At 35.9% G+C, this 25,303-nt stretch overlaps 1 protein-coding gene across 10 annotated transcripts in view; it reads right to left on the bottom strand.

Annotated features, from left to right (window-relative positions):
- adgrb2 (adhesion G protein-coupled receptor B2) overlaps positions 1–14,126 on the bottom strand; it is a 1,037,854-nt gene extending 1,023,728 nt beyond the window's left edge. For 6 of the 10 annotated variants that reach the window (XM_039740904.1, XM_039740906.1, XM_039740907.1 and 3 more), the window contains exon 1: positions 13,651–14,124. The gene's annotated coding sequence lies outside the window, so the exon portion shown is untranslated. Of the gene's footprint in view, positions 1–13,650 lie in introns of all 10 variants that reach the window. The other 4 variants (XM_039740911.1, XM_039740913.1, XM_039740905.1 and 1 more) reach the window with 3 other exon arrangements.
- Between the last annotated feature and the right edge of the window lie 11,177 nt (positions 14,127–25,303).

Below are 25,303 nucleotides of genomic sequence, written 5' to 3'. Positions count from 1 at the left end.
TCACGGGGAAGACGTGCCCTCCAGCTGAAGAAAAATAAAAGTTTGTTTATTTTACACGTGCCTCCCGTGTCCAATCTGTATCGAGTCGGGCACTATACAGCGTCCAATCTTACAGTGCATATGTATGTACATGTGGAAGAATTAATCAAAATATAGTATTTATTATACATAGTAAATGGAAAAAAATCCAAGATGGCAAACACAAAATAAAACAAAATTGTTATGCTTAGGCTATCTTTGAGTGAAAAGAATTGTCAGGAACACAACATCTACAGAACAAATATGTCTAAAATATAATATTTATTATACATACTAATTGGAAAAAAATCTGAGACAGCAAGCAGAACATAAACCCAAATTGTTATTCTTAGGCCAGGTTCTAATTACACAATAAATAAAGATTTAAGATGCTACTAAGCAGATGTAAGAAAAAAATATAATTGTTTATTTACATTAATATGTTTTGTTTACTTCTTTAAACAAATTTAAGTCTAACTTATCTTATGTGCTCTTCAGGCAAACAGAAATACAGTTTCACAATTTGGAGATGCAAGCTTGTGAATTGCTTATTATTAAAAACATCTAAACATTCCTTTGCATACATGCCTGATACAACTAAATACGCTCAATAAATACAGTAAATTCTGTACACTGCACCCTAAATTCAGTTTATTCAAATATAAGCTGGAATTCCACTGTTACAATGTGTGGTGCTCTCAGATTCTTAGGTAGGATGGCTCTCTTTAAAGTACATTACAAAGAGCTCTAGAACCAAACGTGAATCCTCACCTTTTCAAATACTAATCATGAAGCATGGCAAGGACCTGCATAGTTTACAGAAGTAGCCACATGCCCCTGCTTCCTCTCATACTGTTATTACAATGTTAAGTAATACCATGTATGGTATGGAAATACAAACCTTCATCCAAGGTGACTTACATCATTTAAGATACAAATCTTAAGATGCTCATGGTCACACTTTGTTAGTACTGGGATTTGATCTGGCAACCTCTGGGTTTGAGGTCCAAAGCCTTAATCACCACACACATAGTGCCCATATAAACACAATTGGTTTACTTGGCAGGGAGTGCTTTAATGTGGTAGAAGTGTTGAGGTCTAACTGGTCAGGTAATTAATAAATGAAAAAAATGAAATGGTGGTGAAGCAGTTATTGCTACCTGTTTCACAGGTCTGGATTTCTATCTGGACTCTGCACATTTTTCTTATATCTGGATGGGTTGTTTTCTGCTGTTACTTTTCTTCCCACCTCCTAAAGACATTTAGGCTCAGATAATTAGTAGATTTCAATTGGGCTGGTATATCGATGTGCACCTGATAGTGTCCTCGGAAAGATGGGTGTCCTGGCCAGCAGTAATTCTTCCCTGGGACTCAATGCAACAGATATACAGTAGTCTATAGCAAAACTTGAGTATTACAAAGTTGAGGATATTTTCATCAGAACATTTTTTTTTATAAGTGATTCCTACAGTTTACCTTAGATGGAGTACATGGTTACCTAAGTAATTGGTGAAAGCAATATGATTTCTGTCTTCAAATGCATCAAGCAGAGGGCTATTTGATGCCTTGTCAAACTGAACAAAAAATTTGGATGCCAAGACCAATTCTCAACACATCAAACTAAAGAACAAAGCCCAATCTCTATGGTTAATCACACATGAAGTACACTAACCATAAACAGCCAAATGCTCAGAACAGACTTTCTTAGAGAAATACAAAAGTACGGAAGTTGAAAAAGTGCAGAATTGCAAATCCTTAATCTTCATTTTCAGCAGTTGGGCATCACAAAATAAATAATAATCTTGGAATTCATAGTGATGGTTTAAAAGTGTATTATTTTTTCTACATGAATCTCAATGCACTTGGAGAACAGAATATTTTTCAAGTAATTGGGCAATGGGCTTTAACAGCAGCTATATGCCATCTTACCCATCACTTTGATTCTGTCAAATGGAATCCATATTTGAAACCCAAGGCAATTCACCTGTAAATAAATGAATGTGCTAAGCGAGGAAAAAATGATCTACAAAACCTGTCGCTACATCTTACAGCATTTCAGTGGCAGTAAACAGGCATCATTGCTTACTAGTTCATTAATATGTAATAGAAGCTTAAGTACATCCAACAAGATTTATTAGATTCTATTACAAAAAATGAACTCAGCATGTCGCTGTAGAAGACGGATAAGGGATTTTATTATTATTATTATTTACACAGTTTAAGGTCACCCATTTAGATGGAGTCCAGGAGGAACGCGAGACCTCCTAACCTGCACTGCAGGTACTGTGACAGCACAGGCAATCATGGCAGAATGCAAAAACAGCTGCGCACTCAAGTGAGTCCCAAATTGTCACACAACATCATTACTGAGGTCCTCTGCAAGGTAATGCATATTATAAATATTTATAGCAGGGCAGCTTAGGTTCTCTTGCCTCATTCCAAGCCCACATGGAGATATCTGATGAATGAATCCAGTACATTTTTTTAATTCCTGTGCATACCTTGGGGTAACATATTCCACACACCGCATGGTAATGTGCCTCTCAGAGAAATGCCCTGCCAACTACCACAAGGTGCATAATCTGCAGCTATCTTGATTAAAGTTTACATTCTCACTCTCCCTGCTTTCAGTAAAAATCCATTAAAACCATTTTCTGCTTTCTAGTCCACACAGTTATTATGCCTCCAAGTGAAGAGGGAAATTGGCACCTTCTGACACATTACTATGGTTTGATCTGAACTAAAGCCAGGTATATTCTTTCATTCCAGTCTAGTGGGAATGTTGGCAAATGTAAAAATAGAGCAAATATCTTTCATTGTGTATTACTCAAACCCCCACCATGTCAGTTGCACCCTCTAGCACACATAGCAATGAAGCCTTTTACAAAAGTAAGTTTTATATGCTATTACTGTGGGCAGCATGAAGGCACAGTGGTTCTTCATGTGTTTGCAGAATTTTTTTTTTCTCCAAGGGCACTCTGAGTTTCAAAACTTGTTATAGTTCACTTAAATGCTGAGCTGAAGTTGAACTGACATGAGTGGCTGGTTGCCCTGTTCAGAGTCGGTTCTTGCTTGGATTGGTTCCATCTCCCTGTACGGTAAAATTGAACTAAGTGAATTAAGTAAGTGGAAAGATAGGTGGATTCATTATTATTAACCATCGCCAGGACAGGATGTCAGAAATTTGTAATCTATTTTTTCAGAAATGCATGCAAGGAAGGAGAACCTTGGATTGCTTAGAACAGGGGTGTCGAACTCCAGGCCTGGAGGGCCGCAGTGGCTGCAGGTTTTCTTTCTAACCCTTTTTCTACTCAGTGACCAGTTTTCACTGCTAATTAACTTCTTTTCTCTTCATTTTAATAGCTTTGTTTATAAGGATTTATATATATATAATTAATTTATATTTATAATTTATTCCTTTCTTCATTAAATGACAGCCAAACAGAAATGAGATGTGAAACGAGCCAACGGATGACCAGCTAAATTGGGATTTCAAACTCCAACCAATTTCACTCCAACCAACCTCTTATTGAGAAGCTGATTCTTGCTGTTAATTAAACACATTATTTAATTCCATGGCTTGTTGCTGCTCTCATTCTGCCACATCAGACATTTCCAAACCTGTTGATTTTCTGTCTTTTCTAAAGTACTAGGGTGTTGTACCGTGTTAGCCATTATGAATGTATCGAAGTTAAATGACACCTTTTATTACCTAACTAAAAAGATTACAATATGCAAGCTTTGAGGCAACTCAGGCCCCTTCCTGAGTTGCCTCGAAAGCTTGCATATTGTAATATTTTTAGTTAGCCAATAAAAGGTGTCATTTTGCTTGGCTTTCCTCTGTCTTTTCTAAGAACACTGTCAAAATGTTTTGGTGACCTGAGACATCAACCTTACTGAGATCTTCACCTTTCTTTATTTTCAGATATTGTGTGATGGGCACAGGTAGGCTGGTCATGTGGTGCCTTGTTTCATGTCTCATTTTTGTTTGGCTGCTAATTAAGAAAAAAGAAACAACTAAGAGGCCTGAGTCAAGTTAATTTAAACTAAAGAAAAAGAAGTTAATTAGCAGCAAAAATGGATCACTAATGAAGAAGATGGCCAGAATGAAAACCTGCAGCCACTGCTGCCCTCCAGGACCAGAGTTTGACACTTGTGGCTTAGAAGCAAATTTTAAGACACAAAAGGCTAAGTTTAAAAGCAATCCATAGACAAGTACATAATAAAGAAAAGAAATATAAAAATGATATTTGTGCTACAGTGCATTGTCCTCAATTAAAACAATAATAACAAGAGGAATTACAGTAAGTGAAAAGTATACACTACACATATACATGCTTTGTAGCTATAGCAACATCTGACACATACAGCTTATGCTTGTATCCACCGGCCTTCTTTCACACAGAATTTCAAAGCTTCCTTAGCACAGTTTTACAAGCAATCAACTGTGATATAAATTAAAAACACTAGAATTAAAAAAACAAGACCACATAGCATTTCCATGAATCACAGGGGTTTTGTGGTAGGTTAGCCTTTCTAGTTACTTTTTTTTTGCAGAAGATGAAATATACATAGTTTCCTTGATAAGTTTGCATTGATTTGTGCTACATACACTAAAGCATAAGGCAGTAAAATGAAAAAGACAAGATTCCGAAAATATAAAGTAAAATGCTGCTGCCTCTTATCTACTATACAAAATCAGATTAAGTTTAAAACTGTCATTCTGACTTACAAAGCTCCTAATTTTGAAATGTACCCTTGTTTACTAGCTGGTGAATGATGCTATACAAAATAAAGCTTCATCTTTATTCCTCCACAATTTATCTCTAATAAACCAAGCCTGAACTTAATTTATTAAATAATAAGTAGGAAAAACATTGAAATAGCTACCTTCAAAAATAATAATATTATATTATATTATAGTAATTACATAGATAGATAGATAGATAGATAGATAGATAGATAGATAGATAGATAGATAGATAGATAGATAGATAGATAGATAGATAGATAGATAGATAGATAGATAGATAGATAGATAGATAGGGCCTGGGCCTCCTAAAATCTTGAATAAAAAACCTTGGTTTTGCTGGTGTTCAGGTGTAAGTGGTTTGAGTCGCACCATTTAACAAAGTCCTTGATTAGGTTCCTATACTCCTCCTGCCCACTCCTGATGCAGCCCACGATAGCAGTGTCGTCGTATTATAGAACAGGAATGCTCTTTAGCATCCGAGTCAAAAAGCCAATAAAAGAGCCAGTCCACAATGGCCAACAGACTTCTTGACAGTTCACTTTAAAATAATATTTCTTGGAAGAAATGTCACTGAAATGTAAAGATTTTTGCAACTTCTTCTAACACCACACTGAGCAGCTCATGCAAATAAATATACCACATGCTGTGTATGGTAACCCTCTGCTGCCTACTCCTCAAAAAGGGTTTTGTTTCAAATATCTCATCATTGCATGTATATATACACATAAATTCAAATGCCATAACCTGTTCTAGTGTTATACAATCATCTATGATACACATGCCAATGTCAATATATACACATCAAAAAAATAACCACCATTTATAAAGAAATGTTTTGTTCTATACAATAAATAGACAAACAACACTTGAATGTTGTGTTCCATGATAAAACTGGTCTTCACATCCCGATTGTCCAAGTACACACACAAATACCACTGACAGACTGCATACATACAGGATATGATTCAGCAGTCACCTGGAAGGTCAGCATCACAAGACATAGACATTAGATTTTATGCATATCTTAAGAAACAGAAGTCAGGATGAGTGGGACGTTTCCTTTTTTTCATGGAATGAAAAGATCAGCATGTATTGAAAATGTGAAATCTCCTAAATGAATGGATAGCTTGCACTCTAAACAAACTGACAGTAACATCAATTAGTACAGTCCATTTATTCCCAAATGAAAAGACAGCTACTGATTCTATCTGATGAGATAACTGGCAGCTCGAAAAAGACTACCATCCCATGGAGCGGAATAACAAAAATCTGATTTTGCTCAAACCCATTTTTGCTTTGCTTTTAAAGACTTATAACAACAAATGGCAAAAATTCTTTTAAAGTAATTTGCACATTACTTTATTGATTATCCATGTTTACATTAATAGTAGTGCAATCCAGAGTCTGCAGTGAAATTTCTCCAAAACGTTTTTTTAAATTTTTTGGTACTGAGCTCCACTGAGTGTCTGGCTTCCTCTTACTGTTATTGCTCCAGCTCTGGCTCTTCTAACCCCGTACTAAACTAAGTTGGGTAAGTTAGTGGGTAGATGGCTACTCCACAGTGACACAGAGGTCAACACTAACCTCTTTAATTTCCAGTCCTGTCATTGTCAAGGTGCCTTTTATATGTGTCCGTATTCCATGTATTCCAGCTTCCTTCTATTTCCCAAGACATGCAGGCTACACTAACTGGAAAATCTACTGGCCTGGCCCAAGTGTTCTTAGAGATGGATTGAAGCCCAGTTTGGGTTTGGTTCCTGCCTTATACCAAATGTTGTTGTAAAAAGCCTAGTTTTATAGTTAAAAATTGTGCAGCAATATAATTACAAATTGAGAGTTATGTTAAGAGAGGTGTAGAATTTCACTGCAAGCTCTGAAACAGTCAAGTGAAACCAGTAAATTAATGCAAATGTTAATTTAATGAACACAGCAGAATTTAAAATTGTTCATTCCTTCTTTTCACCATTTTTACAGAAATACAGAAAGATGAAAAATAAACCTTATTTTACTTTTCTACAAGTTGACACCTTCTTTATTGCATGAATTGAAAAGGCAATCAATAAAGAGAACTGGGGGAATGTGCCGAGTCAAGTTTTCTGCACACTGACTAACAAGTTTGCACTTAGGCTCACTGATATACTTAAAATATGTCCACAGATACACTAGTCCCTTTTTATTCCTATCTTTACTGCCAAAGCCTGAAAGTGACAGTGGACATTTATCCTTGTGTGACAGTTTCATTAAGCCTCCAGAACATTCCCTGGTCTTGTGGTGAATAAACTAAATAACTGAACGGGTAATGCAAAGCACAATGACTGTGTGTTAAAGTAGATAACAATTAAATCAAATAACACATTTCCTGAAAACTTTTCAAACAAGAAAACAAACCAAGAAAATGCTTTTGCAATTCCACAAAGACTTGTCGCCTCATATTATTCCACAGAGGGCAAATTCAGGAGTGGAAACTTCTTGCTTCTTTTTTTATTTATCTAGTATACTGTAATTTTCTCATTGCTGCAATTTGTCTTGTTTTATTTTGATAAATTGGTTTGCGTCTACTTTGTGTCAGCAGGCCCTGCCTTAACACAAACAAAACCTCACAAGGGCCTTGAAAATAAACTGTTTCAATTAACAAAAGTGTGCCATTTAAATAAGTAAAGTCAAAGTGACACAGTTAAATAAGACACAAATTCCAAATAATGTTTGCGTGTATATGAACATGACTGCCACAATGATTACACAGTAAGGCTGTAATCAGCCTTCTTCTAAAAATCACAGGCTGATGCTTATGCAATAATGACTTTGATTAAGGAGCTTGTAATGCAAATGTTTTTGACATTTGCTCAGTCTAAAGTACTCTGTCAAAACAGAAAAGGTGATGGTCAACAAGGAGCTGGGCAGTAGGTACATCATCACAGAAGCTAAAGCCAAATAACAACCGTCTGCTTATCCTGCATTCCCCCATAAATCATTACACTATAGTCTCAAGAGAAATGGAAAACAAGGACTGAAATAATTGTTTGGGTGATGCAGAACAAAATGTTGGTTTTACATTCTGTTTAATACTACACTCTAGGTTTTTTTACTGCATAAGCTTAAGACAAAGGGTTATCCCTTTATATTGCATGTTTTCTTTATTTAGGAAAAATAAAAAAATTCCTTTCACCCATTTTCTAGTTTTACTGCTTCCGTTACAAGAACATGGTAAGAAGGAGGATACCCTGGCAGTATCAAGTATAGGGCAGGAACCAAACCTGAACAATATCTCAGTCCATCATAGGCTGCACTCACATACACTCACTCATTCTGTACTAGTTTTTCAATTAAATCTACCCTTTGCAAGAAAAAGATTATTCAAACAAAAAAACTCCAGTCCTAAAGTTAGTAAAGTGTTTGTTTTAACTTAGTGTAGCATATTGGAGCAGGAAGTAGAGCTACTGTCTCATGGATCCCAAGCCCAGGAATTATCCTTGTGGAGTTTGTACATTGTCCATATTTCTGTGTGAGTTTTCTACTGGGCACTCAATTTTTTTCCGCATTCCCCAAAACATACCTGTTAGATTAATTGGTGATTCCAACTAAAGGGGGATGTTAGTATAGGTGTATAAATGAGTGGGCTATGAGATGGATTGGCACTCCATCCACCGTGTGGTTTACTGTCCACGTTCAGTGCTACTGGGATAGGTTTTGGCCCATTACAACCTCAAATTGGATTGAATAGGTCTAATAATGTTCTTTTATGCTATGTTAACTTAAAGCAACCTCTTGTAGTCTGCCACTTATGCACTAATATAGAATTTGCACAAGTTCAAACCAGACTGTGTTCTTCTCTGCCATGTGAATATTCACCCAAATAATATAAATATTTTAATTCACTCCAATCCAAATAGTTTTTTCAATAACAAAAATTAATGTAAAATATGAGGCAGAGCACAAATATAATAAAGAGAGTACCTAAGTCTGCATCCATTTATCAATTCATTTCGAACTTCACTCCATTTAAGGACTTAAAAAAGAGTGCACTTCACATACCTAAACTCAAGAAGTACTGAATTTTTTGAATGTCATATTAGTGTAGATATTGCCACATATTCCCACTTGAGTTATTGATTATTCCACAAGCAGTATTTATCATAGGCAGTTGCTAGTTGCCATGTTTGAGTACAACAGTAATGGAAGGAATAAGTGCTACTTCATTTTAGGAAACAAAAACACACAAAGGAGATGGCATTAAATCATGTCTTTAATAAAGAGAATCTGAAAGAATTCCACCCAAATAAACAGTTACATTAATTTATGTGTAGCATAGGTATATTCATGTGTATATCTAATTAATTGAAAAGATATTTAGCATTACTCTTCCAAACAGAGATAGAACATATAAGGGACGCAGAAAATATCCAAGCCAGAGGCAGAACAATCAAAGGGGAACCCAACTGACCTTCCAAAAGAACATGTGCTACCTTGTAACCCATGAAGTTTACTTGATCTACAAATACAGCTGGCTAGAGTTTATTTACTTCTCTTCTGCAGTGAACTAGCCATAATGTCTGTTTTATTAGTACTATCTGCTGTTAAAATTGTGATTACTTGTAAACTCAATTTTATGGATATCTGTTCAGTGTATTTACAACTAATAGATAAAGCCATGTTCATCAACAGACATTTTTAGAAATATATACCTAAATGTGTAAATTATATGTATGGGTTGCATGATGGCCTACTTTTCTTTCATTGTATCGTATCTGTAAATCTATGCTAGTACTTGGTGCCACTCTGCAATAAAGAGTACAATACAAGGACAACATGCACTGAACTAAACTGAGGAGAACAGCATTTTAAATATGCAGGGCGTTATTAGCTTAGACACAAGGTCTATGATGAAATTAATGAGACTGATTGAAATTAATGTGATTGGTTGAAAATGTCAAAAGCTGTCACCAATACACCCACAGACTTTTAAAGAAAATTCCACAAAGGCTTCTAGGAATATTAGGACTAACCTATAATAGATTTTGTATTCCAATTCCTCTCTTAACATCAGGCTTTCTGTGTTTAGTTAGAAATGGAAATGCCATAGTTATGCTTTTAGTTTTAGCTATTACTTTTATACCTACTTTTCAGAATTCCATATCTGTACATTGATTGTTCATTCATTTAGAAATATGTCTTAAATGTTCAATAACTTAGGCAATTGCTCTAATTTATATTCACAGTGGAGTTATTCTTCGCATGTAAAGATTTAGGATAACACATTCAGGTAAGAACAGAAGAAATTATAATCACAAATTTCATTTCTTTCATGCTAGGAGTTTTCACACAACCTTTGGGGAAAGTGGTTTAGTTTGGGGCACTTCATACTGTCGTATTTTCTTTAATGCCTCTTCCCTTTTTCTTTTGCTCTTTTACTGCACAGTTAATTTGCATGATATCAGAATTTCATGAAGTTTATTTTCCCCGATAATTTTATATTACAGCCAGCTGTTGTGTCTTTCTTACATTAAACATATAATACCTCAAAAGAGGAATTGCAATGTTTTTTTTCCTGCATTTGCTGATTTAATACAAATTTCTTATTAGACTTTTAATTAGACATTTTTTAGACCAACTTGTTTTTTTTTATTTTATTTCTACTACATGTACATATACATATCGTCATGTTGCATAGGCATCTTGAAAGAGATCTCTGGTACATCTCACAAACATAACCTTTTGTGATATCTTCCCTAAGTATACAAGCCCTTCTGTAATAAGATTTAAATGATTAAAACAAGTAGAAGTGCTAGTTAAAAGAGATGCCCTTTCATATGTTCATTATTTAAACTTTGTATTAAAAAAAAAACTCCATATATAAATATCTATTGACATCTACATGCTGATTTTACCCTGAGTTTATTTCTTTTTTCTTTTTTTCTCTTCAGAATGGAATGACTGTCTCAGTTGGAGACACAGACTTCACTATGGTAGGCTTTTAAAGTCACCTTGAGCTCTAAAAACAGTTGACTCTTTTGAATACGAGAAAGATCGATGCATTTTATGCTACAGTCTTATGAGGTGTGCATTAAAAAATACTGTAAAGAAATTTCTGCTCATAGATTTTATTAAGACGGAAAGAGCTTGAATATTGGATATGAAAGGATGGGCTGAACAACAGAGTCAAATCTAGCACAAAAGTCTGTGATGTTACTTTTCAAATAGTGAGCCTCTTTGGGTTATAGGGGGAAAAAAATCAGCTGGAGCAAGTTGTTAGAAATACCACCTCCCAGATTAACCCCCATTTCCAACATTGTAATTTGTCTTTACGTTTTAAGTACATTTAAATAAATTAATCAACAGCTACTTAATCTTAGTCTGTAATGAAATCTTCATCTCTTCCAATCAATTGCTATCAAAATGCATATTCCCCACTAATCAGAAGTGAATTTCCAATTCCTTTGAGATCTGTTCTGTTTTCCTTACATTTTAATGACTTTCACTAATTAGTCAGCCAAGACAAAATCAGCTATACAATGTATTAGATATTATTTCTTAAAAATATTTTATTGGTCACAAATCTGATTAAATTTAAAAAGCTGTTTTCACCAACACTTTGATCACAGAGTCAGCCAGCAAGCAATAATGATGAATTGTAACAACAACAGATTTCTTTCAAAGTTAATTGCTTGATCTCAATTTCTCTTAACCATGCATTTTGGAAATGGTTTAATTCACAACTACTTTTGTGTAGATAATCACAAATAATGCTTCTTTAATAAATTAACAGGAAGAATTAACTAAGAAGTAAACTAAACTTAACATTTGTAAATTTGACTTTAATAAATATATCAATACATAGGAAATATACTGCCTAAAAATAAAAAGGGATTACGGTTTCTTAACAACTTACGTCAAATGCATGTTGAAATAAATGGATGGCACAAATACCAGAGTAAAATTATAAGACATTTTAAGCAATTGATATGTAATAAGCATACTATGTTAAATATCTTTCAACTGTTTTGACATGTTGAACATACGTTGCCACACATACTTCAAACATGGAGTAAAAGTAGAAATATTTTAAGTGAAAACCAAATATTTTCCACTTTATCATAGTTTGAAATATTATCAGTTATAAAATATAACGAGACCTCCCTTCCTTTAGCTTGCAGCATATCTGTACTACATACCCCCACCCCTGCGCCTGCCGGGTCGCTTCTTACTTTAAATTTGCTTTTTGTATATACTTTACGCTGAGTCTGAGGAAGCCTGCAAACGTCACCTTCAGCTGTACGGACTTTTTGCCATTTTTGGAAACTAGTTTAAGTGCCCGCCCGTTTTGCAATGAAAGAAGTAATTCTTCTGTGTGTTTTGTTTTTTTTTTTTTCATTCAATTTGATCCTGCAAATCGGAGATCCTCAGCGATGCTGACTAGTAATCAAATTGCTGCACATAAAATTAAGAAGACTCCGGTAATGACCGTTCAACTCTAGGGTTTAAATACACACCAGCAGGTGTGTATTTACTTGTATAATCTACCAATTTAGTGCACATCAGGAAAACTACTCTGCAGAAAATTAACAACCGCCGCTGTTTCACAAAACGCCTGCTTGCGAGCTTCGCGCTTTCTGTTTTATCACACGAGCGGTCGAGTACAAGACATGCAATGTTCTGAGAAACGCGGGGACGAGACTTCAGTACCTAACACGCGAACAGCTCCCTTTTCCGTCACTTTCAGTGGATTGCCTATTCAGCATGGCTAACATGTGCACAGTATTGTCATTTGTAATTACCTTTTTCAAAAACTAAAGTTAAAAAAGTAATGAGCATATTCGTATTAGAATTAATTGTACACCTGCGATTAAATTCCAAATAAACACGCAGAGACGCTTGTTTACAATGTAACGAAAGTTCAAATGTATTAACAACTAGTTTCTGTTTTACTGACCAGAGAAATATGAAATTCTTTGCAGCCCTTCCATTGTCTTAGAATGACTACAGCGGGCGCCAGAGAACACGCTTTTGTTATTGTATTATTTCGTTCTTTCCACTATCAGCGCACATCTCAAACACATCTAGACGATCTGCCGATTTTGACAGCTCACTATAGTGTAATTTTTTTTCCTCTTTTCTTTTCGCATATCGTGTTCTGCAACTGGTATCAACGGCATTTACGTGTGCAAAAGGACTGCTACGTTTCAAACACTAGTGTCACCCTACATCATATAATCAGAGCTGCACAGGGTTCTGCTAAGATAGGAAAAGTAGCCAAATCTGCATTGAATTATTTTGTTTATGGTAAACTTCGAAATTATATAAACTCAAGCAAACATCCTCCTTTTTGTTAAGTACTGTTTCCCCGTATTTATCATTGTTCAGCTGTGCACACTATGTACCCTCTAATTGTTTACAGGACTAAATACGCCGTGAATATTATTTACTTGTCATATTCATCAGACACGTTTATGTACAGAGTTAAATTGTGTACAAATAATTAATACCAAAATAGAAAACGACGTCTCGTTTAGCATGGTCAGAGCCATTATAATTTAGACATGAAGAAAACGGAACCTTTCATACATTTTCTCAAATAAGACGACAATAGGTTGGAAACTTGGAGATGGTTAACACTTCTTTTTCTTAAAGGATATGTGCTGCTAAAGCATAATGATATCAAAAGAGAACTAAAAGGAAAGGAGCAGAATACCGCAAAGCCTTTTCTGCATTCCTTGTTCATGTCTTATTTATACGCTTTACTTCGATCAGCTGCCCGTAAAGGACTGCACAACTATTCACTGCCTTGACACGCTGTCTTTCCCGAACAGCCGATTAAATTACAAAAAAAAAATCTGTCAGAAAGTCGCGCAAGTCATCAAAAGGCTGCGCCACATGCCTCCTACCTGATCTCTGTTAGCAGTAGTTATTGGGTATTTTGCAGACCGCTTCGTAGATCCAAATGAAGTTTCCCATCCCTGAGACGTCTCAGATATAGGAGACTCGGAGAAAACGTAGTGAGCGGTTCCCACAGCAGCAGAAAAAGGAAAGCATATATACATGTAAAAATAAATTAATGGAAAGAAAACGGAAAACCGAATGGAATAAATAAATAAATAAAATTTATGAGATGGGGTAATTTAGAGTGTTTTTCTCCGAATCAGTTGAAATACACGGCACAGATGGCAGGTGGTCTTCACACCCACTTAGTTAATTCCATACTCCTCTCGGGTTTTGTTACTGTATTCCAGATCATGGTGTCTCTCATCTTACGGGAGGCTTTATCAGGGTAATCCCCGGTTGCTCAGGAGCGTCGCACTCTCCGCAGACTCACTCCCTTGCTCTCTCTCTCTCTCTCTCTTTTTCTCACACACACTCTCTCTCCAGTATCTCTCTATACCCGCTTGTCTGACAGTCAGCCTTGCTTTGGGCACGCGCTGCGCGTTCATGTCCAACTCGCATGACGTCAGCGCGCCTCTCTTAAACTCTCGTGCACATGCCTTTTCGCCCTTACTTTGCATCATTTTAAAGGAGACAATTTGAACGTTAATATACTGTGCTAAACGGCTTACATCTACAAAGCGTCTCTACAAAACAGTTGTCTGTGCTAAGAGTTTTGATTGCTTCAAACATACTAAACCCTTACATATTACTAGTAACATCGATTTAACCGCCGGCGTTTCATTGTCAATTTTTGCATTTTAAAAACGCTTTTAAAGGAAATTAGATAACAAGAAAGATTATTACTTTCTGAATGTCTTCATGCTCCCTGTCGAAGAAAGACAGAGGAATTATTCAAGGTACACGTATTTCATAAGATAATTATGGAACGCAGTCAAATTCCTCCACAATGATCGTATATAAAGACAACTTAGTGGTTTCAACTTTTTCTAACTCTCAAGTTTAGTAATTTCCTTTACTAAAAGCAGGTATTGCAGCAGACTGCATTATTTTTCACTGATGCATTGTGTGGCACTAACAGTTTTAATGTACTCTTTTGTGAGGTATTTATTGATTTTTGTTTAATTTGGGGATGAAACTTTTATTAAGTATAGGTTTAGTCAGTTCTCGTAGCTGGCTGAATTATTTTAACGAGGCACTGGCACTGAACGGAGCTGAATAGTTTCACTTAATGTTTTGCAGCATACAATTTATTTAATTTTTCGGTTTGTTTTGTAATATAAGATTCCTTCGAATTTCAAACGGTGAGCCAAATAATAAATAGGTTCTGTTGACTTTACTTTTATGTGTTTACATCACGTTCCACTCTGGCAACTAGAAGATAAATCACAAGTGCTGGGGACTGCAAATAAAAGTTTTCCAATGTGTTTGAAATATCCATAGTGATCCTGGACCTTGTTCTTTCAGTCAGAGCCAAAAATAGCACTGTTTAGGGCTACTTTAATATTGTTAAGATGTCATTGGAGTTCTGTCCCTGGCTTTTATTCTGTTTTATTTTCATTATAATGTTATAACAAATATGTCCTGTGATTTTTCAGTTAAGGAAGATAGAAGTTTTGAAGTAATTACACAGTGTTGGAGAGTGGTGCCAAGGTGCATGTTAATTAGTACATGGAAATAAGAATTTCATTGTATTCAATACCCATGATGTGACTCTATAAATCTGTAGATTAACATTGTAGCTCAATAAATATAACTGCTGCTTCATAACTCCAGAAATATGGAATCAAATGTTATCCCAGCCACTGTCTGTGAGCATTTTTCATGTTGTGCCTGTGTCAGTGTCAGTGTACTACGTCAGTGTCAGTGTACTACGTCTCCATGCACTCTGGTTTCCTCCCAATCTGCAAGACTGATAAGTTTGGTTAATTGCCTCCTATATACTGTATTTCTAACCACACAGTTTATACCCACTGAGCTTGCTTGATACAAAGTCAGGTCTACAGCTCAGGCAGAGTTTGGAAGGAAACAATCTCAGCCAGCAGAAAAAAAAAATCCATTGAATTAAATGACTAATAAACCTTCTGGAGTGTCTCCTCTTCATAGCACATGCAATAGCAACCAGCAAAACTACACTGGAATAAACAGTTTTTAACATCCATACTACTCTTTTCTTTTGTTTTTTATTGTTTTCATTTTCATTTTTTGTTTTGTTTCATTTTTACATACTATATTAGTTTATTTAATGACTCTAAATTGTTCAAGAGGAGAACAAGGCTTTTTGTTTGAGTTATGTGATGGACTGCTATTCCATCTGGGTAGCAAATTTCAAAGGTGGGTGAACAGTTTATATGTCTTTTATTGCAGTGTTAATTACTTGTAAAAACACGTTATGATTAGTGATTACTTACTACAGTTTGTATAATTGTCAGCCAAAGCTTCACCACTACCCATGCATAACACTATGCATAATAACTGCATAAAATAAAGCTCCGATTAAATAGACTTAACCATTTCTACAGTCTTTTTACTGAAAAGTTTAGAAACACTGCAAACACTGCAATCAAGTCCCAGCCTCACTGGGTCACATGTTTAGGGGCTGCACCAAATTAACATCATTTTGGACCACATTTTTTAAGTGCCTTTCAGACAGCCTGGGTGTCACAATCCCTCCTAACCCATTAATAGCTGACCTATTTGTATGGGATGATTACAATAAAATTTATAAAATTAAAAAAAATAAATAAATAACTAAAAAAATGAAAAGTTATAATTGCATCATGTTTGGTTTGTCTTGGAAGACAATGCAGCATTTTATAGTATAATTACAACAACATATCTTACTTGCATAGTTACAGACTAAAAGTTCAAGAAGGAACAAACACAATAAAAGCAGGGCTAGATCTCTGAACAGTCCTCATTTGCAGGGCTGTTAGCAGCTGTCAGTCGAAGAAACCCATGCATTATATCTGAGCATCATTTTATTGTGTTTTCAAGGGGAAATAATCCCAAAAAGAACTTTGGAAATATTAAAAACATTTTTTCTTCTACCCTTATCAATAAAATAATCTGAGGGTTAGGTTGCTGTTTTTGTTTGTTATAATATTTCTATATCTCTTCAGTTTCTGGAATAAATGCAGTATCTATCTATCTATCTATCTATCTATCTATCTATCTATCTATCTATCTATCTATCTATCTATCTATCTATCTATCTATCTATCTATTTATCTATCTATCGTCACACACAAGAGAATGCAGGCTCAAATGTAATGTTTCTCCACCAAATCAGGGGTTGTCTCCCTTTTCTCCCTCTGCAGACCATCAGAATAACTCACCTCCTAATTACTCAATTTCCATCTCCAAATAAGGGGCAGCCTGATGACATAATTTCCGGTTCGAGTCACAAGATCCCTCCTCTTTCTCTTCCTCTACTATAAATCCACCATGTTTGCTAAGCTACTCAGTTCTGTTTTGGACTCCAGTCTGTAAAGACCGTTATCATTATCTCGCAATTCTTCAAGTATACGGGGACAATTTCCCCAATCCTTTATGCTTTTTTTGGCTCTTATTACACTATCTATCTATAACATAGAGTTTTTAAAATTTATCTGTCAGGCTGTTAATGTCAGCACCTTAAACATAATATTAATTGATATATACATTTATGATGCTTGTCACAAATGCATTTTTCTTCTAGTGAGCTAACCAAAACTGCTTTTCTAACTCCTTCACACCACTTTTCCACCATCTTTTCAACGCTATCCCAGCAAACATCAGGTGTAAGGCAGGAACAATCACTCAATACATTTCAAACCACCAACCTCCATTCCTTCCCTTTGCCAGTCCTGTAAACTAGTAGCGTAGGGTTGGATTTTACACCTGAATAAAGGCAATGAAAAGGTGTTTTGTGAATGCTTCTTAAGTTACTTTTTATTTCTGAACTTTATAGGAAGTCAATTTTAAAAGTACTGTGGGAACACCTTCCAAAGCCAACACACTCCCTGAAGTTTCCCATGGGTAGTAGTTCCCTAAAAGTATACTCTCTGCCCACAGAAACTGCTGAAATGGTTTATTTCATTTCCCTAACAAAGCCTCTCACAAAAATGGCAGCTTCCAGTCAAGACTGGTTTTCAATTATATCTTTCAAAAGTAAGAAAACAGTTTTACATTTATATTTAACCTGGATAAAACCATTCCACTTCTCCTGAGGGAAGGTTAACAAAAATAAATAGAATGCTTTTACTATAATAGCACAGGGATTTTACTGTATGTCTCTTAAGGCCTAACCTAAAGCAATTACACCAAACAACATTCAAAAAGTGTATCTTCAATAAATTCACATGAAGCATGACGTGTACTGTACTGCTGCAGCTGATTTCCACATACAGCTATCTGCAGGTTCACAGCAGTTCTTTTTGATGCATTATTTAAATCCTGCACTTTATTTTTTTTGTTTATTCAATATTCTGTCAAATATGTTACTTGATCAGACTACAACACATCAAGAATATATATATATATATACCATGTCATCCATTTATAGTGGAAATAACAACATATCATACACAAAAAGTTAATAACACGTAACAATCTCATAAGAGATTTCTTTTAAGAAATTTACATTTAACTAGCAGCAATCTTGAATTGCAGTAATTGTTCTTTTTTGGAATAAAATTTTGGACTTCAGTTTTAAAACTAAAAATAATCAAGAATAAAGTCATAGTGGGTTATCTTATAAGCCACTTAACACTAAAGCTTTGTGTGTTCCCAGAAGTACAGTGGCCTCAGTTATTGTGAAATGAAAGAAGTTTGGAATCACCAGGGGCCTCATGTATAACGCCGTGCATAGAACTCGCACTATAACGTGGCGTAAGCACAAAAGCCGAAATGTGTTTACGCACAGAAAAATCCAGATGCAGGAATCTGTGCGTACTCCAACTTCCACGTTCTTCCGCTACATAAATCCCGATCAGCGTGAAAACTAACATTATGTAACGCCCCAAATCCTCCCAGAATTACACCTATTTGAATATGCAAATCAATATAAATCGCCCTTAAGCGCAGCCTTCTGTGAAAAGACAATGGGAAAAGCACGGGGAAAATATAAGAATTTCAGCGAATACCAAGTGGAGGCAAAGGAAAAACATACTATTTGTTCAAATAAACCGTGGTATAATCAACAAAAGGAAGTTGATCGAGTGGCATAGCGTGTTGGAGAAACTTGAAAGCTCACATTCACAAAATCGCACAGTGCCGGAAATAAAAAAGAAGTCACATATCAAAGTTGCCGTGAAAAGAAGAGTTGTAAGCCCACTGTCTGAGTGTCATATGAAAGCTTATTAGGGTACAGAGAAAAAAGGCACACAGTGGGGAAAAAGCACGAAATGTCAACTTTAATCTCGAATTTTCCACTTTAATCACGTAGTTTATTTTGTCATTTAGTAGAACATTATAAACTTCATCTTAAAATCGTTTAATTAACCAGTTTCTCAAAATTACATCGTAATTAAAGTAGCACGTTAAATGCTTTGTTTTGTATTTGATCTTCTACTCGTATGTGATCTATGTGTGTGAATCACTACTTGCTTCTTAAACTGGCTCTCTTCCTCCAACTGGACACAGAGTCCATTACATTTGTGATATTACAGCTCTCTGAATAACTAAAATACTGAGATGTATACGTGATGTCATTTTCATGATGATAGGAGCTAAAGCACATTATTAAACCTGTGTTTCATGAGCCTCGTGCTAATGACAAGCATTTATCTTTTGTTGAAATTTGTCGCTGCATTTTTAGCTGTGTTGTTATTTTCTCTTTCTGTTTTATATTCAATATATATTGGCGTGGCCGCCCCAAGAGTCCTTGCTTTTCTTTCCCCAAGTAACCGATTGCCATACAATCAGCTCTGTAATAGACGTTAAGCCATCTGTAAGCTTAGCCCGATTCTTCAAAACGTTTAAAGAACATTGAAATATCTTCGTAGTACATGTTTAATTATTCTATCCTTCACGACACTCCCAGTGAAGAATATAGATTATTTAAATGAAGTTAAAGTTTTATGTGTATAATTTAACAAACATATTTTGCTGCATTTCACCTTAAAAATGATATCGTCATCATATGTAAATACGCGCTTTATAAAGTGGCCCAGGTTGTGAGATATTATAACTGTAGTGCAAGTTTACAGTGGGATGATTGTACTTATAAGTACAAACCGTTCTACAAGGAGCAATTGATTGAGTGCATTTAAAGTTCTTTGGATTAAACTGTTTCTGAACCGCGAGGTCCGTACAGGAAAGGCTTTAAAACGTTTTGCAGTGGCTGAGACAGCGTGTCCTTAAAGCTGTATACCGATAATTCTCTTTCCGATCAGCTGCTGCTGTGATTCACACTCAGATACAGTGATATAAATACTCCGAGTCGTGCAGTGAGAGTAATATGGAAAAAGATGATCCGCTGTGGCAACTCCTAACGGGAGGAGCTGAAAGAAGAAGAAGAAGAAGAAGAAGAAGGAGAAGTGAGAGTAACAACGCTAAAGCAGTTATGGTATTTGGAATACTATGGCTGTTCCCTGGACCATTATATTGTTACGAGTTAATTATAATCAGATGCATTACACTAATAAACAATATGCGGTTAGTTTCTGTGTATTTATAAAGCCGCGTCATGAAAATAATGAGTAATCACACAAGAACAGTACCAATGCTTTGATGCTGGGTGCCGCCAGTTTACAAAACCGAGCGGAGAACTTGCGTACAACAAGGCATGAGGTACCGTGGAAAAGTGCGTGGCTTTACGCCAAGTGTAGGTTTTATACATCGCAATTTGAACGTGGAAAAGTTCTTACGCAACATTTCTGTGCGTACGCACCGTTTATACATGAGGCCCCAGGACTCTTCATAGAACTGGTAGTGCGGCCAAACACAAGAATTGGAAAAGAAGGGTCTTGGTCAGGGAGGTGACCAAAAACCCAATGTTCATTCTAAAAGACCTTCATATGCCTCTGCTGAGATGGGAGAACTTGTTGAAAGGATGACCAACTAAAAGCAGTACTCCATCAATCAGATGTTTATGGTAGAATTGCAAGATAGAAACCAGTCTTAAGTAAAAGTCATGGACTCTAAAAGCATGAGGTAAAATATTAACTGGTAAGATTAGACATAACTGAAACTCTATGGGCAGAACTCCAGACATTGCTCATCACCTACTTATTACCATCCTAATACAAATTTTGCTTTTTGGAAAAACTTTACATAATGAAGTCATAGTGTCGTTACCTTATAAGCCACTTAACATTTGTGAAAAAAGTTTACATGAGTTGTGCTGTTTATCGATCAGCTCAGCACTAAAGGTCTCAGTATCACTTTGAATTAGGTGTCCCTAATTACACTTCAATTACCTGTATAATTACAGAGTAACTAGATACTTGTGTTATTACATTGCAGTTACTGTGTAATACAGTGTAACACTATAATTAAGTACTCAATTGTAATTGTTATTTAACAGTTTTTATAAGTACCTGTGCATATAAATTGTGGAATAACAATTACATTTAGGTGCTTAACAACAGCATTATATTGTGTTACACAATAAATACAATGTAATTATGCCTAGTTACTCTGTAATTATACAAGTAATTACATGGCAAGCAGAGCATAATTAGGGACACCTAAACTAAAGTGCTACCAAGGTCTCTGGCATGAAAACTTACAGGATGTGCTTTGTACAGGTATGCACAGTTGCACCTGCACTGTTATCAATGCATTTTTAAACAGAAAATAAACAGAGAAAATATAGGAACAAACAGTTTTAGAAAGATCAAGCAAACAAAATACCTTCCTCAAAGCTGGCGCCTATTCCAGTAGCAAAAGATACAAAAAAGGAACTGACTTTGAATGAGTTATCAGTTCATTGCAGGGCCAACAGACACCCATACTAAAATTTACCAAAATAAGAATTGCCAGTTGACCTAAAACACAGACATCTTTGTGATAAGGGAGAAAAACTAAAATGCCTGGAAAAAAAAAAAACTGTGCAGATACTGGGAGAAGATGCAAATATCACACAATGAGCAAACAGACCTGTGAATTGAAATCCGGATGCTGGGTTAATGACATGCCACTATAACACCATGACAAGCAAAGAAATCAAAGCATATTTCAGATGCAGTGCGATAAAGGTACTGTTTAAAATCTCTAGTAAAAACTTTCAGTTCAGCTAGTAATGTATTCTGAGCTCAGGGTTCATACAACAACAACAACATTTACAGTTAGGTCCATAAATATTTGGACAGAGACAACTTTTTTCTAATTTTGGTTTTGTACATTACCACAATGAATTTTAAATGAAACAACTCAGATGCAGTTGAAGTGCAGACTTTCAGCTTTAATTCAGTGGGGTGAACAAAACAATTGCATAAAAATGTGAGGGAACTAAAACATTTTTTTTAACACAATCCCTTTATTTCAGGGGCTCAAAAATAATTGGATAATTGACTCAAAGGCTATTTCATGGGCAGGTGTGTTCAAGTCCGTCGTTATGTCATTATCAATTAAGCATATAAAAGGCCTGGAGTTGATTTGAGGTGTGGTGCTTGCATGTGGAAGATTTTGCTGTGAACAGACAACATGCGGTCAAAGGAGCTCTCCATGCAGGTGAAAGATGCCATCCTTAAGCTGCGAAAACAGAAAAAAACCCTCCGAGAAATTGCTACAATATTACGAGTGGGAAAATCTACAGTTTGGTACATCATGAAAAAAGAAAGCAAGCACTGGTGAACTCAGCAATGCAAAAAGACCTTGATGATCACGAAAGACAACAGTGGTGGATGATCGCAGAATCATTTCCATGGTGAAGAGAAACCCCTTCACAACAGCCAACTAAGTGAACAACACTCTCGAAGGGGTAGGCATATCGATATCCAAGTCTACCATAAAGAGAAGACTGCATGAAAGTAAATACAGAGGGTGCACTGCAAGGTGCAAGCCATTCATAAACCTCAAGAATAGAAAGGCTAGATTGGACTTTGCTAAAGAACATCTAAAAAGGCCAGCACAGTTCTGGAAAAACATTCTTTGGACGGATGAAACCAAGATCAACCTCTACTAGAATGATGGCAAGAAAAAAGTATGGAGAAGGCATGGAACAGCTCATTATCCAAAGCATACCACATCATCTGTAAAACACGGTGGAGGCAGTGCGATGGCTTGGGCGTGCATGGCTGCCAGTGGCACTGGGACACTAGTGTTTATTGATGATGTGACACAGGGCAGAAGCTGCTGAATGAATTCTGAGGTGTTCAGAGACATACTCTCTGCTTAAATCCAGCTTAATGCAGTCAAATTGATTGGGTGGCGTTTCATGATACAGATGGACAATGACCCAAAACATACAGCCAAAGAAATCCAAGAGTTTATTAAAGCAAAGAAGTGGAAAATTCTTGAATGGCCAAGTCAGTCACCTGATCTTAACCCAATTGAGCATGCATTTCACTTGTTGAAGATTAAACTTCGGACAGAAAGGCCCACAAACAAACACCAACTGAAAGCTGCTGCAGTAGAGGCCTGGCAGAGCATTGAAAAGGAGGAAACCCAGCATCTGGTGATGTCCATGAGATCAAGACTTCAGGCTCCATTGCCAGCAAAGGGTTTTCAACCAAGTATTAGAAATAAACATTTTGTTTCCAGTTATTTCATTTGTTCAATTACTTTTGAGCCCGTGAAATAAAGGGATTGTGTTAAAAATACTTTAGTTCCCTCACATTTTTATGCAATCTTTTTGTTCAACCCACTGAATTAAAGCTGAAAGCCTGCAATTCAACTGCATCTGATTTGTTTCATTTAAAATTGATTATGGTAATGTACAGAACCAAAATTAGAAAAAAGTTGTCTCTGTCCAAATAATTATGGACCTAACTGTATTTATATAGCACATTTTCAAACAAATGATGTAGCTCAAAGAGCTTTACAGGATGAAGAAAGAGAAAAAGGCAAAATTAGGCTATATTAATTAACATAGAATAAAAGTAAGGTTCGATGGCTAGGGAGGACAGAAAAAAAAAAAAACTCCAGACAGTTGGAGAAAAAAAAATTTTGCAGGGGTTCCGAGGCCACGAGTACCGCTCAGCACCTCTAGACATTCTACCTAACATAAATGACCTCACAATCAGTACTCATTGTATTCAGGGTTCACATGGAAGAACTTTTTGATGACAGTCATATGGACTTCTGGCCTTTAATCCATCAATGTAGGAAGAGCATGGTGCTTTGATCAGGTGGTGGTGGCACAGATCGCCACCGCAGAAAACTGTCAAAAGAACAGCAGAGAACGTAGGGGTTAGTATGGATTTCAGAACGACCATGAAACATAATGATAATTAAATGCATATACAGAGTATCAGGATTAAAATAAAATGAAGCTACGAGAAAGCCATGTTAAAATAATGTGTTTTTAGCAGTTTTTTAAAGTGCTCCACCGTAACAGCCTGGCAGTGCATAATAGCAGAAGGCCGCCTCACCACTTCTTTTAAGTTTAGCTCTTGGAATTATAAGCAGACACTCATTTGAAGATCTAAGGTTATGATTTGGAGTGTAAGGTGAGATGCATTCTGAAATATAAGATGAAGCAAGATTATTTAAGGCTTTGTAAACCATAAGCAGTATTTTAAAGTCAATTCTAAATGATACAGATAACCAATGTAGTGACATCACAACTGGGGTGATATGCTTGGATTTTCTTTTCCTAGTTAAGATTCTAGCAGATGCATTCTACACTAGTTGCAATTGATTGATGTCCTGATGTCCTGAGTGGAGTACATTACAGTAATGTAGCCGACTGAAAACAAAAGCGTGAACTAATTTTTCAGCATCTTGCAATGTTATAAGAAGGCTAACTTTTGCCATATTTCTTCAATGAAAAAATGCTGTCCTAGTAACCTGATTAATATGTGATTTAAAATTCAGGTCACAGTCAATAGTTACCCCTAAATTCTTTACCTCCGTCTTGACTTTTGATACAAATGGATCAAGTTTATTTCTAATACCCTCATTATATCCATTTTTCTCAATCTCTAAAATCTCTGCTTTCTCCTTATTTAATTTAAGAAAATTACTACTCATCCATTCAGAAACAAAAGTAAGACACTGTGTCAGTGAATCAAGAGAATCGGGGTCATCAGGTGCTATTGATATACTCTTATCCAGGGGTGCCCAATACGTTGATTGTGATTGACCGGTAGATTGGAAAAGTAGTGCAGGTAGATCATGTTGCATTAAAAAAAAACTTTTTTATTTGTAAGTCTATCATATATACTCCCTGTATGCCACTTGATTGACATATAGACTGGCCAGTCTGAGATATCTTTTCTTCTAACACATGGGTCATCTCGCATGCATGATGAAACACGCGAGCTACTGCAAAACTCCAGCTATATAAATTAACTAGTTAGCCTTCCAATTTATATCGACTAAAGAAGGGAGATGTAAAAAAAATCGGTAGGAGGGCTGGACATGCAGAATTGGAAGAGATTTTTTTTTTTCACAATGTCACAATCGAAGTGTGTTTGTCTGATCTGTCAATCTATCATTGCTATTCCAAAAAAGGAAAATGTAGAAAGGGACTTTTGAACTGATCATTAAAACTACGAAACTGACTTC

The sequence above is a fragment of the Polypterus senegalus genome, chromosome 17, assembly GCF_016835505.1.
Source record: "Polypterus senegalus isolate Bchr_013 chromosome 17, ASM1683550v1, whole genome shotgun sequence".
NCBI classification, from domain to species: domain Eukaryota; kingdom Metazoa; phylum Chordata; class Cladistia; order Polypteriformes; family Polypteridae; genus Polypterus; species Polypterus senegalus.
The sequence above is the reverse complement of the archived record's forward strand: the minus strand, read 5'-3'. Positions and strand labels throughout refer to the sequence as shown.